The following is a 19,050-nucleotide window of genomic DNA, read 5'->3' as shown; positions in this document are numbered from 1 at the left end:
TAATGTGTTTTGGCATGCTTACATTGAGAACAGTTAAGAAATAAATTTTAAAAAGACGAGGAGAGAGGCACATTCATGTATTGTTTTGGGGAATACATATGATATATAGAGATATGAGATCTTAAACTGTGTACAGCTCTTTACCTAAGGAGTCCACATGTGAGAATTCATCAGCAAAATATGACTCTCCTGTGTATGCATATATGGGTATAATGAATACAAAATAGATGTACAGTGATATTTATTACAGCATTACTTGTAAGAGTAAGACAATGGAAATTACAAAAGCATTCACCAGTAAACTAAAGGTTAACTCATTTATCATATGTGCTGCCAAAGCAAGCACAAGGTTAACTCATTTATAATACATAATTCCTATTAAGTACTTTGAAATTGTTCAAATGATGTATTTCTGCATAGAATTGCAGAGAAGAAAATTAGACCAGGAAAAAACCTATAGAAACTCTCTGTCCTGTTAATCAAGGTGGTGTTACGTGGAAAGGGAGGGAGATAGTTTGTCCTGTTAACTTGTCTGTATACTTTGTATAACAAAATAAAATATTCCTTTATTAATTTGATGATGTTTAACCATTCTTTTGAGAAGTCAATTCGTATATATTTAGAGTTAGAAAAAATGTTACCTACTTTTCAAACTGTTTTACATGCAATCGCCAATTCTCTTCATTTTACTATCTCAAAGTCTTGATGTTCAGAAACTTGAGGAAGACATTAAAATTTCTCCAGAAGAATTTTTCATTTGTCTGTCTCTGTGTAAGGAGTTTTTGATGGACTCAGTCAAGTTCACTATCATAGGTCAGGTGCAAATTCCAGAGGATTTATCTCATTATCAGATCGGATTTTCCCTTGACCACCTGCAGTCTTGTCACTTGCCATGGAGATATGTTTATTTTGCTATGGAAAAGGGTAATATATCTTCTTACCTACCGGGGCTAACAATCCTATGGAATAAGGGATCATTATCTGAACAATTGAAAAAGTATCTCTGGACGCTATCTATTTCTCCTAGGGAAGGCCCACGCTTTGAGCATCTCTTATCTAGTCTTCCTTTTAAACACTGCAGCAGAATTCCCTATGTACAGAAAAATTCAAGGAGCATCTTCCCTTGTCCACCGAAAAACAACTACAACCCACATACCGACTTCTAGGTCAGTTTCAAATATCCTCTTCCTACCTAAGGAGTCATTAGCATCCTTCACAGTCATCACCTACGATGCCACATATCTTTTCCTTCCTCGGTCGGCCCCTCCCTCTCAATCTTTACACATTTTTCCTCTTCTTGTTCAACTGGGGTAGGATGAAAAATACTTAGGCTAAGTGAATTCAAACTCCAGCTCTGCCAATTATTTCCTAGATAGTCACATATTACTGAACATAATTGATCTTTAATTTCTTCAACTGTAAAATGAAAATAAAAATAGTTAAGCAGATGTCTGGGAAGACCAAATTAATTAATGGATGTGAATCATTTATCATTATGCTTATCCTAAGAAGTGCTCAACTGATATTTGTTCAACCAATTCACACTACAGTAAGAAATAATTCAGGGTACATACTTTATCAGCATCTACCTGTTGGCTGTTATTTTAAGAAATTCAATCCATCAATCAATTATTTTGATTTTTTCAATCACTTACTTTATTGTATTATTGGACATTCCAAAAGCATGATTATATCAGCATCATATATATGTTGTAGTCCCTTACAGTTTTTAACACAGTGTTAATGAGAAAGTAATCAATGTCGAGTTAAGTGTTTATATAATTCCACCTTTCCCTACTTTTCTATGATTTTGCATTTCAGTTTTGGTTATAATTTCAGATAATTTTTTCTCAGTCCTGGGAATTGAGTCCAGGGATCACTGAGCTACATCTTCAGCCTTTTATTTTTGAGACAAGGTGTCACTAAGTTTCCCAGGTTGAGCCACAACTTGTGATCCTCCTGCCTCTGCCTCCACCTCCCAAGTAGCTAGGATTGCAAGCATGCGCTAACATGTCCAGCTCTTGATAAACTTTATGTCCATTTGGTATATTCAGGGAAGTCATAAAGCAAAGTTATTTTTGTAAAAATAAACAGTTGCACGGCAAATTATACTTCATTTAAAAGTTCCATTTTACTTTAAAATTTCCAATTGCAAATTATACATGAATATTTATATATTATTACTCTAAACACCAATTAACACACAGTTATATCAGCCTACAATTAACATATTCTTAGATCATACATTGAAAAGGAAAACCCTGAACAAGCCAAATATAGGAATATATTGAAATTGCATAATTAAGAAATCACATTTAAATTCAAGATTCCAGTTACATTTTATAGAAGTATTTATAGGTTAATAGTCCTAACAGAACCCTGCAATTTTGGAGCCAATTATTGCTCACATGGTACCAAACAATATAAAATTAACTGTAGATTCTAACTCCTAAAATCACTTTTGAAGTATCTAAAACCAAAAAGGTATTAAATTGAACCATTTTAAATGTCTACCTTGCTGAGAAGGGAAATTAATTCTGATAAAAGATTACTTAGGGATTGTATATTTTGTTAGGCGTCATTTTTTAAAGAACACAATAATTCATAAAATACCAACTGACTCACCTTGCACTGTTAAGATACACACCAGTTTATCCAATCAGCAAGTGAATGCTGGGTCTGGTAATAGAATGATCAGCAAGCCAAGTTTGATTACTAATTGTCCCAGTTTCACAGCTTGGGCTTGAAGACACACACTGAACTAGTAGTTATGAAAGACTATGGTGGATGTTAGGATAAAGGGTATCTCAGGCAACTTCGAGGTAGAGCAGCAGATCCATTTAAAAAAATAGCATCAGTGATTTGAGTCCAGATAGCCATTTCCTATGAAACTCCCCCAGAAAACCTGTGCAGTGCAGTTACACTGTTCCAAAAAATTAAAAAATTAATCCTTAAGTCACTCAAAAACACCATCTCCACCATCTAATCTTTCCAGCAGCTCTTAGTAATTATAGCACATTTTCTCCCTCGAATGTCAATTTAGTAAAAAATACTTTTGTGGGCCATCACTGTCCTATTGTTAGATGAGGATTTTTTTTTTTTAAACAAAAGGCTTTCTACAGCTGTGATACTAAAGAAGGAGTATTTCGTATGGCCTGTGCTCTTGTCAGCGGACTGCCAAACCCACACCTAAAGACCGGCCCTTTGTGAGGTGGGACACAGCGCCGAGACAGGAAGGACAATAGCAGAGACTGGCATTCATCAGCCAGGGACATCAGGGAAAGATGAGCTTGTTCAAAAGAGTGCAAGCAGAAACAATGAGTAGCTTCTAACATCCACCATCACGCACATTTAAAAGGGGCACAACATTACACACATATACAATTTATGATATGTTTATTATACATACACATAGGAATTGCAGAGACATCTACAAACGTGAGAGTCTGGAGGAGCAAAGGCTTGGTGTCATTTTCATCCTAGGGGAAATAGGTAAAACTACAAAGAAAAAGCAGTATTTGTGCTGTACTTAGAAGTCCAAAAGAGGTTTTGGAATTTGCAATCATGCAAACACAGCACTTCGGGTGAAGAGGCTACCAGAGATGTTTCGTGAAGTCACAGATTCCGGAAAGCACAGAATATGTTCGGATCCTCTGGAGTCATTGTAGCTGAGCAGAGGCTATTGAAGGATCCTGATTGCTATAAATAAAGCAAGAAAAATTCATTTTGTCAAATCGCCAAAGTAAGGGACAAACCTCTAGAATTCTGAGTGTTTCTTGAAACTCCAACAAAAAACCCTGAATGACATTCTACTTAGGATTCTTTCCACAAGACATTTCTCTGGTTTACAAAATATATATGTTGAAATACCTTTGTAAGATCACGCACTTAACTCTGCTTGAATTCGACCTAGGTGCACCAACAACTATCTCCTGGCATGCCTGTGCCTGCACGTCTTCATTTATCATCAGAGAACAGAGGATGCACAGTCCTTTTAGCAACCTGGACAGACCAGAGTGAAAGGGGCTTCGGATCAGGAGAAAGGGGTGTGTCCTTCTATTTACATCTGCCTGGCAAAAAACTGTATGCGAGCCTGGAAGAAGGACAGAGCCCAACAGATATCATGGATTTTGACTCTCACTGCTTCCTTTGGCTGCTAGTTTTTGCAGGTACTTACTAACAGTGTTGGCAGATCTTGTTAAGGCTAAAACAGACCTCTGCATTTTCAAAGAGCCAACTTATTTCTGACAATCCTTATCTTACCCCGTAAGCATTTAATTTGATGCCCTAGAGGAACTATGGTGCAAAAGTTTAATTCTTTGACAACATATTAGTGAATGAAAACCTAAAATATAATTGTTGTGCACCCTCAGAATTAGGCATATTAACAACACTGAATAATAAAGAAATTGAAGGTTTTCCTTTAATGGGCAAATGCAGCTTTGCTTTGCCATGCTTTAGAACAGATGGTACTTGGAACTCTTCACTTATTCAAGGATATGTATTGGAGATTTTACCCATTGGGTGTCCAGTTGCAAAACCAAACAGCAGTGCTATGCATGTCCTTATGGAACTTACATCCCAGCTGAAAAAATCTTCACTAAACAAAGTAAGCCAATAAGCAGTTGGTCAAAGCTGTGAAGAAATAAAAGCAAAGGAGCACAAGGCATGTTACAGGAGAGGTGGTGCTCTCTTTCATTTCTTGTCAGACCAAGCCTCAGTCATTAAATGATCCAGGAACTGAAACCAGAAGCAACTGAGCTATGAACTAAAATTATCTGTAGGAAGAGGGTTCCTGGCAGAGAAAACTACACAACCAAAGAGCTGACAGTAAAAATAGGATCACCATATTTGAAAAACAGCAAGGAGACTGATTTGACCAGAAGAGCTGACAATGGGGGAGAGTTGTAGAAGGGAAATCGGTGAGGTTGCAGGTCATTCAGGCTCCTTTAGGACACTGAAAAATGGGATTTTTTAAATAAGGGAAAAGAAAAGAATATGAGAAGAGGAAAAAATGGAAACAAAGTCTTTGTAAATAGGAAAGGGAGGAGGGGATGAAAGGAGGGCAAGGGTATGGGGAAAAAATGAGAACCAAGATCTGTCACATAAATGTACACAATCCGAATATCAATGTAACTGTACTGTATACTTAAAAAGTGCCATTAAACTCAATGAGAAAAAAATTGTCAACAAGATTGGAGAACATCACAGAAGTTACAGTACAGAAGGGACCTGGTCCATTTGTGCTATGAAAGAACCGCTGCATCTACTGTTTGTTTGTTTGCTTGTTTTTTAAGACTATGGGTGAGGTCAGGTACTGGGAAGGTAGAAGCAGGGAGACTCAAAAAGAGGGCTTTGGAACCATACAAATGAAAGGCAATGACTTGAGGCACAAGCTGGAGTGGAAATAGAGTTAGAGTCTGTATGTGTTTTGAGGACAGAGATTTCCTGCAGATTGTCTGAGAATTGTGATAAAATAGAAGAGTCGAATATAATTCATTCTTGAAGATGGAATTGCCATTCACGGGGATAAGGAAGACTGGCAGAGCACCATCTTTTGAGACAAGGAAGTAACTCACAGTTTGGGTTGAGGCATGTCAAGTGTGAGGTATCCATTAAACATCAGAATGCAGATTTAAGGTGAGCAAGAGGAGAGAAACATTTAAAGTTGGAGGAAGAGTTCATGGCCATAGGCATAACTTTGTCCATCAGTAAGGGGACTGTATTTAAATCCCTGAGACCAGACAAGTCGTCAAAGGAATCACTGTAGAAAATGAAGAGAAATGTATCACTGAGGACACGAAGAACTCAAGTTGAGACGGAGTCTCTGAAATACACATCACCTCAGTATCAGCTGTGCAGTCCCCATCTTTTTGTTTAAAAGATCACACTCATGATTTTTAGTCTGTGTGTCCTGTGACTGTGGATTTCCTTCTGTGTTACAGATGCCAACGTCTTCTGGCTGATTCAGCCATTCAGTACTGATCCTTAAGCACCTACAGTGTGCAGTGCTTTTTATTCTCCACCAAGGCATTCCTGCTGCAAACACAAAGAACATTTTCTCTGAGACTCTTGGGTAAGGATGACATAAAGATCAGAAGAGACAGGTGGCTTGCTCTTATCACAATTCAGTTCCAGGAGGGCCCACTCTTTGACTAGTTTACTTGTAATGGTTAATTTGTAGGCAAAAAATGATGACATCTCAGAAGATGGAGTTCCAAGCCCTACATAACAAACAGGATAAAGAACAAAGCAAAACCAGTTCATAAAAAGACCAGTCCAGAAAAATCAAGATCCTGTCCCCTGTTCCCTCAGCAATGTGCTGTGGTAGGCTGATTTTCTTTAGACTCTGGAAACATTAATTCAATAAATTACTTCAATTCATTAATGTAATTATAAATTCATGGCTGTAATTTTAAAGTCATCTTGTTTCCTACCCTCTGCTCCAGTGACATCTGAGTGCTATTGATTGTAAATGTCAAGTTAGACTTCCAGGCATATTTCCCTTGTTTGAGAATCAATACAAAACTAGATCATCTTTGACAGTACATTGAAAGTTATTCCTTACTCATGTGACATTTTGACTGCCCCCCACCAGTATTTCAGTTAGATATTTACTTCCTGGGGGTATACAGAGAAATATGGTCTTACTTTGTAAAACTCAAATTCCAAACTAAAAAAAAAGAGACGTGAGGAATTTGAATCATATGCATATTAACTTACTTTTGAATAAACTCAGCATAAGAAAATCCAAATTCATAAAAGCTGATTAATTTCCCACAATTGTGTTAAGTATTTATTGACTTTTCACAAAAGTATTCTGAAGTTTTTTTAGAATAATTTAGTTAAGGAGTCTATCATTCATTTAAAAATGCCTTACATTTTTCTAAGAAATCATATTTTACACATAATGTCTTTTCAGTAGATCATAAATTTTAAGAAAGAAAAATTGATTTGCTTAAAATCATTTTAGTTCTCTATTCATTTATTGCTTGTATCATTTACCTGTGCTGTGAGTAGTTTTCAGAGTCTCCTCTATACTTTGAGTGAGCTCAGCATGGGAGCTGTGTCTATAGACCCAGTCTCTCACCCCATGGGTAGCAGTATAGCCAGAAAGAGGCTCTGGAAAGTAATACTGTCTGCCATAGTTCTTCTCCTTGTTTGTTGAAGGCTAATGTAAACTCTTCATCCTTTTCCTCTGTAAATTCCTCAGCAAAGTCTATGTCATTGCTCAGATATTTGAGTGACTCTTTCTTTGGAGAAAACCAGAGAGGTGCCAGTTTCTTTACCCAAGTTTGGCATGGACAGGAAACAGAAGCAGTCTGCAAAGATGCAGAAGCCTACACAGAGGAAATGATGTGCACGGCTTGTCCTCCATGGGACACTGCTCTTGGGTGCTAGTGCTCTTGGCTGCAGATGTCAAGGCTGTGACAAATGCATTCCATTCTGTAACAGTAAAGTGTGACATCTTATTTGCAACCCTTCGTGGCCCTAGGCCGAGCCCTCATCCCCATCTCAGAGGCAGTTAGTGATTCTCAAAGGATAGAAAGAGTGACTACGCTATGGAGTGTTTCCCGCCTGAGAAGGAGCAGGGTATGTCCCCAGAATTACAGCAGCATTGACTTGAGACAGTCTTGTAAAGCAGGATCCCAGGCTGCAGAAACAGTCAACTGAGAGCTAAGGGCCCACAAAGGTGGCCTTCATGCTCTGTGGCAGGGCTGGCCATGTTGGTCCAGCTTACTCTCAGACAGAGATGCACACAGGAAACTCAGAGGCTGATGATTCCCCAAACCAAGGATACCAAGAACTCATACTTCTTCATGGGGCGGGGTTGTCACTGTGGCCATAGAGCCCCTCACCTGTCACTCCCCATACTCTTCTACCTCCTCCCACACCATCAAAGTTTTGGTTTTCTCCTCCTAGTGATTCAGTGAACACAGGGGATGTTATTTGACTTTATGTCCATCAGAAATTAAAGCAGAAGAAAAGAAAATGATTTCTAATAAACAGCCCTGCCTTGTGTTCCTATGACAAAGCAGTGAGACAAAAATAATATTTTGAGTGCGTTTCATAGAACATTGCAATTTTCAAAACAGCACATAATTTTACAATGAATTGTTACAAGGACCTCTTGAAGTATAGAGGCAAATAATGCAATGGCCAGGATGTAGAGGCGGAGGGGGTGTCCCAGCTGGCCACATTCAAGTCATAAGACCTTTAGTGCTTTTAAACGCCATTCTCATCATCTGCAAAATAGATTCAAGTGATTTTTTTTGTAGAAAAAAAATTAAGTAAGCGACTTCCAAAGTGCATTAAAATGTTTACTGTGCGTTCACTTAAAAATCTTCATTGAGTATCTTCTGTATCCAAGCAGAATTCCAGGCCCCTAGACAAATCAGTGATTAATAGAATTAAATGCATACATCTTTAAAGAAATAAGCCAAAGGTACAGTGTTCTGTATGTTCATTGTATTGATTCTATGGAGAAACGTGAAGCAAGAAATTCAGAGGGAGGATGCTGGACCAGGCGAGGATCTGGTTAGAAGAAGTACTGTCAGGAAGCTGAGTAAGAACCCGGGAGGAAACCAGGTTTCCTCAAGCTCTCTGTGTTTGGAAGAGAAGAGGTAAAGGAGAATAACACAGCACCAACGTGGGCCCGACCCTGTGCAGGTCATAAGACCTTCTGCCTTCACTATAGGTGGGCAGGTATTGGTGAGGAGACTTTCTGTGATGGGACGTGTGGATTCATTTGTCTGTCTCCATTTTTCTGTGTAAAGATGTGTATCTCAGGGAAGTTGTCAAAGTGCCAACAATTGTATGTTGAACCCAGGATTGAAAGCAAAACTTCTATCCTGTCGTTTGAGAGGAAATGAACAAGGAAAAATTGGATCACTTTATGCCTGTGAATCTGCTCCAAGCAGGAGGTGGGTATAACAACCTTCCTGCTACCAAGGTTCTGAAGGAGAGAGGTGCCAATTCAGGTGGGAGCCCATCTGCAAGAATTATACTCTGGTGTGAAGTGAACAGCCAAAAGGGCTGGATCTGCCCTTATTGAGTTCAATCATCCTATTGAATTCTCCCAAACTGGCAATCTAGCTGCTAAAAGTGTCTTACTTTCCTGCTCAATTCTGTATTATGGAAAGGGCAAGCTATTTCTCAGTACTTATGGCTTAGTATTTCAAATGGTGGTAACTATAGTTTCTAACACTCTTCAAGGAAGGCATTTCTAAAGCAGCTATCCAAAATAAATATTCATTTAGTTATTGAGAATGTAAAAGCAATACCTTCCTTGTACCAGTGGGGAATATCGTTTTTGCCAACTGCAATTTGTTCATAAAAGAGCAATATTTGTGCCAAAAACTCAAGTGAAACAAATGTCCTTCTTGATGGGAAGTGTCCACACTAATTCGAAGCTGTAAAATAAGAATTTTAAATTCACCTTTCTGTGATTTGGCATTTGCAACGGCTACATAATTTAACTCATGTTGAGCTACATGAAAGGACTGGGTGGATAGCACTACACAATGAAATACCACACTAATGCTCTGAAATTTCCACTGTACCTTTCAAAAGTTCGTATTTCTGGAGTGTGCTGTTAGGCATCCTATCATCATTCTTTCTTTGAAATGTCACCCTTGTTCTGTCAAAGCCTCCTGTCTGCGTTTCTGAGGAGCTTAGCAAATGTCTGACAGGAAATTGTCAGAAAAAACAATGCGGGGAGATGCCTTTTGTCGTAAGTGGAGGTGATGTGATTTTTTTTTTTGGACAGTGCAGATCCTCTGAAAAAAAATGCCGGGTGAGATCACCAGCACTCTTGAAAGGTGTAAGGACAATGCCAGTGGGCTGGGCGGCTTCCCATAGGCCTGCTGGCCTTCGTGATTCTCTCAACAGTGCCTCCAGCAAGCGGAGTGACAAGCTCTCAAAGCATCTGGGTCGCATGGGGTCTCCCACGGCTTGCTGACTTCTTAAGTCCTCAAGTCCTTCCAACCTCCATAATCTTCCCACGAGTATTCAGGTAGAATGAGACCAAGATCCCATGAACGCGGAGATGCACAGCACAAATAGTCTTGGATTTTTAACATGGAAGGTGATCGTCTGGAATGTGTTTTATAATCCTTAGGGATTAGGATCTGTGTTGTGGACTCTGACCGTTACGATGAACGAAGTCAGGATCCTGAAGTACCTTCTGCCCCTTTCTTCTCACTGAACACCAAGCAGTGATCCAGGAGGCCAAGCTCCAGCCATGGGGGGTTACAGGGGCACAGTGCCCCAGCTGAGCTGTGCTACTGACCTCACTGTTGCAGGCTCTGCTGCCTACAACCTCATCTCCCTGCTCAACAGTTGCGCTGCAATCCACCTACGACAGAGTAGAGGAACTCAACTCAGAGCTTCAAATGTGGTGCTTCGCGTTAATGAGGAAGTCCTGTGTCAAGCAGGAATAAAACCTGTGCTTTGCTTGGGTGGACAAGTTCTGAAGTTGCTGCTGGGAGACCGACTCCCACCTTGATGTCATGAATACTTTTCTGCGTTTGGGGATTGAACTCAGGCCATCCACACTGGGCTCCATCTACACGTAGGTAAAATAACATGGTCGCACCTAAATCCCCGAATCGCCGAAGCTGGGCTTGTACGTGTGCCGCTTCACCTTGCTTGGCGTTGGTGATTTGCACAATACCTTCCTCTGGCTTGTGGAGGGAACCTAAGAATGTGGCAGAATCATGTTCTCTCACATGACAGAAGGGATTTTGCAGATGTCATTGAGGTTACTATTAGTTGGCTTCATTTTTATCCCTTTTTTATTTTAATGCAACTCAAGTAGAAATTAATAAGGAAAATATAAAAACACTTCTATGAAAAATAAAATTTCATAACAAAATAATTGGAGAACAATGGTAAATACATCATGTATCATGAATACATTTTCTTATATTCTTACAAGAATATATATATTTTGTGGGGGGGGGCACCGGGGATCACACTCAGGTCCTTGCGCTTTCAAGGCAGGCGGCAGAACCACTGAGCTAAATCCCCAACACAAGAATATATTTTTAATTGCTAATCTATCTCTCCTTTCCTAAGAAATCTATGCCTTTTTTTGCATAAAGCATTTTAATTATTAACAAAGTATCTGACCCTTGGTATTATTTTGAACAATTTCTTCCTATTTCACAATATGGATTATACATTTTAGTCCTTATTTATACTTTCAGGTTCTCACACCCGAGAAACAATGCAATATTTATACATGTGTGTTGGATTTATTTCACTGTTTGCTATTATTGTTGCTGTTTTGTGGGAATTTTTTTTTCAGCTTTAATTGATTGAACTCAGGACCTGGCACCACTGAGCTACTTTCCAAGCCCTTGATTTCTTTGTTTATTTCTCTTCAAGGTGAATCCATTTACCTAGAAATGTCTCACGTTTACCTTTCTTTGTGGCTGAGTAGTAGTTCATTACATTAAAAAAACACATCTTTTTTATCCATCTCTCAGTTGATAGGTTGATCAGTATTTTAGTTTTTCCCAAGATTTGCCTACTACAGTCTACTGCTATAAACATGGATGTACATTTATCACTGTGGCATGATGCTTTTAATGCTCTTGGGAAGATACCCAGAAGAGGGATAGCTGGGTCAAATAAGACCTCTAATCCTAGTTTTCTGAGGGAAATCAACTGACTTTAAATGAATGGAAAATGAGATTATCAAAGTAGGCTTGATCTAATCACACTAATGCTTTAAATTCACAAGTTCTTTAAATTTGTGTTGGGAGGTCAGAGATAGAGAAGGTCCGAAATTTTCAATGGAAGGCTTGCTCCTGCAGACCTCGAAGGAGTGAACTGGAATGTTTTGGAGAGGTATGTGTATCACGGAGCAGTGGCAGCCTCTAGGGGCTGGCAGCAATATCCTTGAGACACGGAGTACAATTCAGGGACCTCAGTCCTGCGACCACACAGAGTGAAATTCAACTGACATCCTGAGTGAGCTTCATAGGAGCCCTCAGCTGAGAAGAGGAGATGGCGGCTCCAGCCAACGCCTTTCCTCCCCACAAATTACATGAGGAAGTAGACCAGGAGGAGAAACACAGGGAAAGCTCTCACTAGTGTGCCCGAGAAGTGTGCAGAGCCAGACAGACTGCCTCACCGGACACGGCTCATATCAACAGCGGCCAGTTGTTATGGACCAAGACTGTGTCCATCACCCAGGCTCATGTGACTTGGGATAGTGTTCTGCCTGTGGGAAATAGTGTTACTCACACTTGTCCGTGCCAGGCGTTGTTCTAGTCTCTGGAGATACAGCCCTGATCAAGCCAAAGTGCAAGTGAATCAACAAGTAAAAGAGCAATATTTATCTCCATTTAGCAGTGTCCAGAAGACACAGAGCAGGTAAAACGTTAGCCCCTATCCATCCCTGCTAGAACACCAACGCCCTGTTGAACAACTACTTGTAGCATGCAGTCACTGACACCACAGATCAATCTTGTCAGATCTGTAATCATGTTAATTCAGCCCGTGTGCATCCTCGGGGCTTCCCTCCCTGTCCGGGTACCTCCTCATCTTCCTTCTGCCTCTTCCTGACCTCCCCATGTAGGCATGGCCAAAGCTGAAGTTTTCAGATGATTTTCTTCTCTGGAAACCTCACAACGTAGATTCCATTTATCTCTGCGGTGAGAGCAACTCACAGATGGTTCCCTATCAACGGCTTAAAAACTGATGCTCTCAAAAGCCACACCTTACTTCTCTATTTAAGCTACTTCATAGCATGCTGAGTCATGGCAGGTGTAACAGACTCGCCCACTTGTTTGTTGCTCATCACTGCACACTGAATACAAGCGCAAAACAGAGACCTGTTTTGTTCAATGCTCCCCCTCCAGGAATACACAGTAGATGTTCACTTGGTGAGAATTTATGAATGAATCTATACTTCAAAACGACAAGAGTGTGTTTTGGGAAATGGGAAATGTACTTGAATTCAAATCCTTGCAAAATTTCCACCATCGTTTCTCCAGTGAAGGATTTATTACGAAGTGATATTGAGCACAACTTTCATCTCAGTTAGACCCTGGGGTGGGGGACAAATAGTGTCAGAGCTCTCTCAGGTTGATGTACTGATGCTCAATGTGTTAAGCAGAAAAGTTTTCTCCTAAATCCCTAATATCTTCCTCAGATTTTGTACTTCTTTTCCATATCTGCTCGCAAGCGAGATCTGCTTTCAGATGGGCAAATCTTGGGTCAAGAGTTTACCACAGTGGAAGCCAGGAAAAGAGAGACAGACACACACTATCTTTGAATTTCTAATATTCCTTCTGGCAGAGAGTCATTGGGCTGATTCCCAGGCCAAGTGCAGAGCTGATCGTAGGTTCCCTGTGTTTGGGGCTGCCAGTTCTCCTAGGCTGTTTGTACTCTATCCACTCCTAGTTTGGTTTTATGCATTTTAACAGACTTTCTCCCTTTTAAAAATTGATTTACTCATGTAGCTGTTCAGTTTTACTAGAACACTAAAATGGCTCATTCTGAGGAGAAAATTTAAAACCTAACACATAAATAATTTTGGCCCAAATCTATAATCTCCCGTAAATGATGGAGGTGGTTTCTTGCAATTGAAGTCATCTAAATACTGCCAGTTTTACATTTGATCACTATGTCTGGCTGAGCCATTTGTTATGTATTTTTTAAAGAATATAATCTTTATTTTCATAAAGTTTCACCTTATACACATAGCTTTTAGTTTTTTAATACTATAAGCCTAATATATGCTTACCATAACAAAGAAATCTGGAAAGGTAAAGAGAAATAAGTGGTTTCTCTTTACCCCTTCCAATGCCACTCCTGTAACCCAATGGCCTGATTGTTATATGTCTTTTCAATTTTCTTGACTGTGGAACTGAAAAGAAAATTAACAAATTGGGTGGCATGTTCTCTTTCCCTGTATGTGGCTCACTGGGGCACATCAGATTACTGGTATTCATTCATTTCTTTAACATAATAGTACTGAATGTCCGAAATGAATGCAACCTTGTGATTATAAATTGGAGGCAAAGGTAATGCCTCACTGATAGTGCAGTTTGTCTTTTGCCCATGGGGAAGGGGCTGGGGTGGCATCTGTGGCAGAGAACAGAGCAGAAAAAAGAGCCACCCTGGGAGGACATTCCAGGCAGAGGAAGGGCATTTGTAGAGATAAAGTAGTTGAAGAAAAACTAAAAATCCATTGAGAGAATAGTACGCAAGATAAAGGAAAACCATGCACTGGGATTGGGAGTGATATCGGCATTTTTCCACATCAGCAAGACTATTTGAATTCAAATCCTGTGGTGTGACTTTCCTGATAGAAGTAACTTTTGACCTCAACCTTCACCCAGCTCCTCTGAGACCTCTGAAAAAAAAAAATCAGGAATAATATGCAAATGTGGCCTTTCCATTTAAGCATAACACCATCACTGATATAGAGGAATAGGGCTCGTGCCGAAATGCAGTCATCCAACAGGACATAACCATCTAGCTCTGTTACACACAGCTGAGGAGAAATCATTTTCTTAGCGATCTCTACCCTTCTCGAAGTTAAACAATAGGAGAAACCAAAGCATGAAGTTTTCTCTCTGTGCCTCCCAGGCGTCAGCATGTAAGTAGAACAAAACCAATCAGTCAGTTTCCATCTATAGTACTTCTCTCCACCTGTTCGCAAAAAGTGATTGTTTCCAGAAACTGACATCAGCCCTGACATACACAGAATAAGTTTTTCTGTCTGATTATGTATGAATCCAAGTGCAATCCCCTGGGTTAGTCTGGGAAGCTAAATCAAATATTACAAGGGACTTTTTGATTGGGAACGAAGTCAGAAATGAGTACAACACAAACATATTAAAGGGAGGCAATTAAATGCTAACAAACACTATTGCAGTTTCCTCCTAAGGAAATATAATTAGATTGCCAAGCAGATTGCTTTTGGATTATTTGGATTAAGTGTTGCCTTCTTGAAAGTTTAGTGACTTCCTGGCTTTTCATTTCCTTGGAAACCACAGGTTTCTACTGTTATATGCTATGCAGATTCTCTCAAATGCTTTGGGCATTTTTCCACTGTGCTTTTGTTTGTAAGACTGGGAATCACAGCGGTTGAAAATGGACATTGAAAAGAACAAAGATTAAGGTTGAAGACCTCTGGCTGATTTAGAAAGCCTGGACAAACAGCACCATTATTGCAGTTTCAAAATACACATACTGTGTCCCATAGTCAAGCAGCAAGAACAGTCTTTCTGTAATTTTGAGTATTTGGTAAGCTGCACAACCAGGGTAAACAATCCCAGTGATAGTTAACCGAAGACCTTTCTTTGCTCTAATTTTTGCCTACTTTCCAGCCCATGAGACCTCAAAAGATAACCTTTATTTACCATGTTGCTAGCTTCATGCAGTGTTGAAAGTCGCCTCCCAGGAGGAAACACTCTTGAAATTTCACCTGTGTCTTATTAATAAAGTTTTCCATTTACAAAAAGAAACTCATGCACCTAAATAAGGAACCGTGCTGCATACATAATTAACAGGTAAAAAGGAGAAGGTCAGGAAGGTAACTGTTGCAGAGATGTATTAGGAAAGGAAAAGAAAAAAAAGAGTGACCATTAACTTCCTAATTGAACTAAACCTCACCATAGAGCTGGAGGCTCAATTAAACTGTGAATTTCATAGAGTCAGTGGTCACTTTTCAAATACGTAGCCATATGGCCATAACCTGGTGCAGACATCCTGATTTAATTGGTCTGATATAAGCTAGAAGGATTTTTTTTTATTATGATTCTTCCTGGATCAATTTTTGTAGCTAGCATACCCTGAAAGAAAAAAACAATCTCTCTTCTTAATAGAGCTGGGGTCTTAGTCCATTCTCCATTACTACTACGTACCACCTGAGGTCTCTGACTCTGGACTCCGGAAGCTAGGGAATCCAAGAGCATGGTGGGGAGTATCTGATTAGGGCTTCTCTATCCTCTGTGTTGTAACACGGCAAAGAGTGAAAGGGCGAGAGGGAGCCACAGAGAGAGGGGCGGGGCATGAGGAATTGACTTATTTCATGATGATGTGGTTTTGGAGGTAACCAATCCATGCTCATGATAATGACTCTAATCAATTCTGTGGCCCAAACACCTGGGTCAGGCCCTGTCTCACACCATTGCTTTGCAAATCAAACTTCCAACACAAATGTCTGGGAGACATTCAAAGCATAGCAGCTGGCCTCTAACAACATCAGGACAAGGGGAGGTGAACATTCTATTTTCACTTCTTTCTTTCAAAAGTTGATCACAAGGCACGAGTACCATCAACTTCCTTTTAAAGGGCTGAAGTACATCTAGTCACCCCAGGCAGAGAACTGTGATCTTAGCCACTTGATACACAATCTTGAAGCTCCAGTGCCAGGGTGTTGTTTCTGCAGGCCTGTGTTCACTAAAGGAACTGGATTGATCAACCCAGTGGAAATCTAATCACTTTTAATGGGAAATGTAAGACCTCATCATATATCAGCAGTTTCACCAGATGCTTTGTAGAAGTTTATCTTTTGGGAAACTCCAGTTATAGCGTTTTCATAATTGTGGCAAAACAATTAAAGAGAGGTATAGATGGAGTGAGAGGGTTTGGGTTTGATAATCACCTCTTTTCACCAAAATGGGGACGCATGAGCTGTCTAAGGAGTTCAGAATTCCACCAGTCAAAATACCCTAATTATCCAGCTTTATACCGGGGATCAAGAGTCTTCTGCAAAGGGGAAGACAGTAGATACTTTAGACTTCGTAGGCCCACGTGGGCTCTGTTGCAACTAAGCTACTCAACTCTGACGCTAGCCCACAGGCTGCAGCTTGCTGGTCCGTGTCTTACACTAATGAAAGGAAAAGCAGTTATTACTCACCTCCTTCCAGTGAGAGATTCAACATCCAGACCCTTGAGAGAAAATAAAGTAGACCTCTTGAAAGAAGATTGTGTGTGTGTGTGTGTGTGTGTGTGTGTGTGTTTGCATATACTGTCATTCATAACTGGATGATGGTGAGACATCCTGAGAAATGTGTCCTTGGGTGATTTTATTGTTGTAGATTATCACTGACTGTACTTACACAAAGACATCGAGAATGTCATTAGGTGACATAATAATATATGGATTCCTCTTGTATATGCAGTCCCTGATTGACAGAAACGATGTTTAGCACTGGACTATATGTTTATATGCACATGTATCCATATACACACATATTTGTATGTATGCACACACACCTATATAGACTGGATAAAACTCTAAAACAAAATCTCTTTCTATGGGAGATTTGTATCAACTGAGCTAAAAACTGAAATTCTCGGATTCCCCTCTTTATATTTCTATGATAGCATGGGCCAAAAGTGACGCGTGAGCTTTGGACAAAGGACCACCTGAAGTGAAAACCAGCATTTGCCTTCTCAAGGCTGGTAAAGGGCCGAGGGCGGAGCTTCGGTTCACGCATGTGCTGGGTCTTCTTGGTAGCCACACACTCAAACTCAAACTAAACTCCCCTCCTAATTCCTCCGAGCCTTGACCAGGTTCACATGTAACTCTTGGGTAGGACAGCAGCTTCTTCTGTAGCAAGTCACTTACACCAAAAAATTCAGGGCCTGAGAAAGTGAGAGGAAGGTGCGAGTGGCAGCTCACCCTGCAAGTTTGCCATCAATAGTGCGCCCTCCACTTTCAATCCATCGCTTTCCCAACCGCCAGCACCACTGTTGTGGCTCCAGGCCCAGCGCAGATGTACAAGTAACTGTCTTACATGTTGTGTTTATGTAATCGCGCCCTATTCCGTTCATGTTTAATTAACTAATTGTATTGGTACAATTTAAATATACATCATGCTTACATTCATCAAGGTGGTTTGTACCCGTACAGGATATAGCTTGATTCTTGTCTCCCATTCCCCTCCCCCCTTTAACCTCCCCTCCCCCATTTTAAAAAGCTTTGTTTCCATTTTTCTTCTTTTATCAATTTTTTTCCCTTTCCCCCCTCTTCCTTTCACGGTTTCCCTTTCCTTTTGAACGGTTTCTTCCTATTTCATATTATCCGTTACACATTTGGGTCCTTCTTTTCCCTTTTGGTTTCCCACACTGGAGAGACAATGTGATATTTACACATATGTGTTCAATTTCATTCCCTTTCAGTCAGAGTGACCTTGCTGTTCTGATTAAACCCTAACTGTTGCCTCATCCCAACCTGAGCAATCCCCCTCAAGATTAACAGTGGAAAGCACTGTTTTAAATATGATAATCATAGAATAATATTTTCTTTGTAAAGATCCCCCTGTTTTGTTCAAACCTCAGATTTTATCAATGCTAGATGCTATCATATGTTGATCTGTTTAATCACAGGGCCTGGACTCTTTCATTTTCTACTCCTCCAGGATCAATGACACACAACAGTGAGATGCCTGGTAAGGGGACAAGTACAGCAGCCTCTTGCCCCAAAAGAAGCCAAGCCATTCAGCCCTCAGGGGTACTGAGCCCACATCATCAACCTCAATTCACACCAGATTTTAACAACTAAAGAAATAAAAGCTGCAAGCAATCTAATTGTCCTCTTCTTTATTACTACTAGTGGCAGTGTTCTATCCATATTTACCTCCTAAGATTCAAATTCCCGGGCAAGCTACAGTGAAAAGAATGACATCACAGCAAAATAACTATTGCGATGTGAACGGCCAAAGGAAACGGTACTTTCGGACTCATCATAGGCCTAGCGTCAAACCCATGCCAGGTAGACGAGAACTTCCAGAGAAATAAGTCACACACTGTTTATTAATGAAAATACATGTCCACTATCTCCCATCCTAAACCTCCTTGCAATGTAGCCCTGCTTAGCTATTTAGAAAAGTAAAGCATTCTTTTGGTTACATTTCACACATCTTACATGAATCAATTTTGTTGGGGTGGTTATAAATCTCAGTGTAAGTCATATTTAAATTCCATTCATCTGAGTCAAAGGATCAGTTGCACTGTTTTATACTTTCTGCTGTTCTTGATTTCAACTTTGTCAGCATTAAGAAGAGAGAGAGAGGAAAC

General features: G+C 40.0%; 1 long non-coding RNA gene across 1 annotated transcript in view; it reads left to right on the top strand.

Moving 5' to 3' along the window:
* The window catches only part of LOC104848541, a 112,249-nt gene extending 93,702 nt beyond the window's left edge, over positions 1–18,547 (top strand). Inside the window, exon 3 of the long non-coding RNA XR_004517846.1 lies at positions 18,361–18,547. This is a non-coding gene — a long non-coding RNA (uncharacterized LOC104848541). The remainder of the gene's footprint in view (positions 1–18,360) is intronic.
* Positions 18,548–19,050: the final 503 nt, after the last annotated feature.

Source organism: Fukomys damarensis, unplaced genomic scaffold (genome assembly GCF_012274545.1).
Source record: "Fukomys damarensis isolate Sample0158 unplaced genomic scaffold, DMR_v1.0_HiC HiC_scaffold_18, whole genome shotgun sequence".
NCBI lineage: Eukaryota > Metazoa > Chordata > Mammalia > Rodentia > Bathyergidae > Fukomys > Fukomys damarensis.
This window is presented reverse-complemented; position numbering and strand designations above follow the sequence as displayed.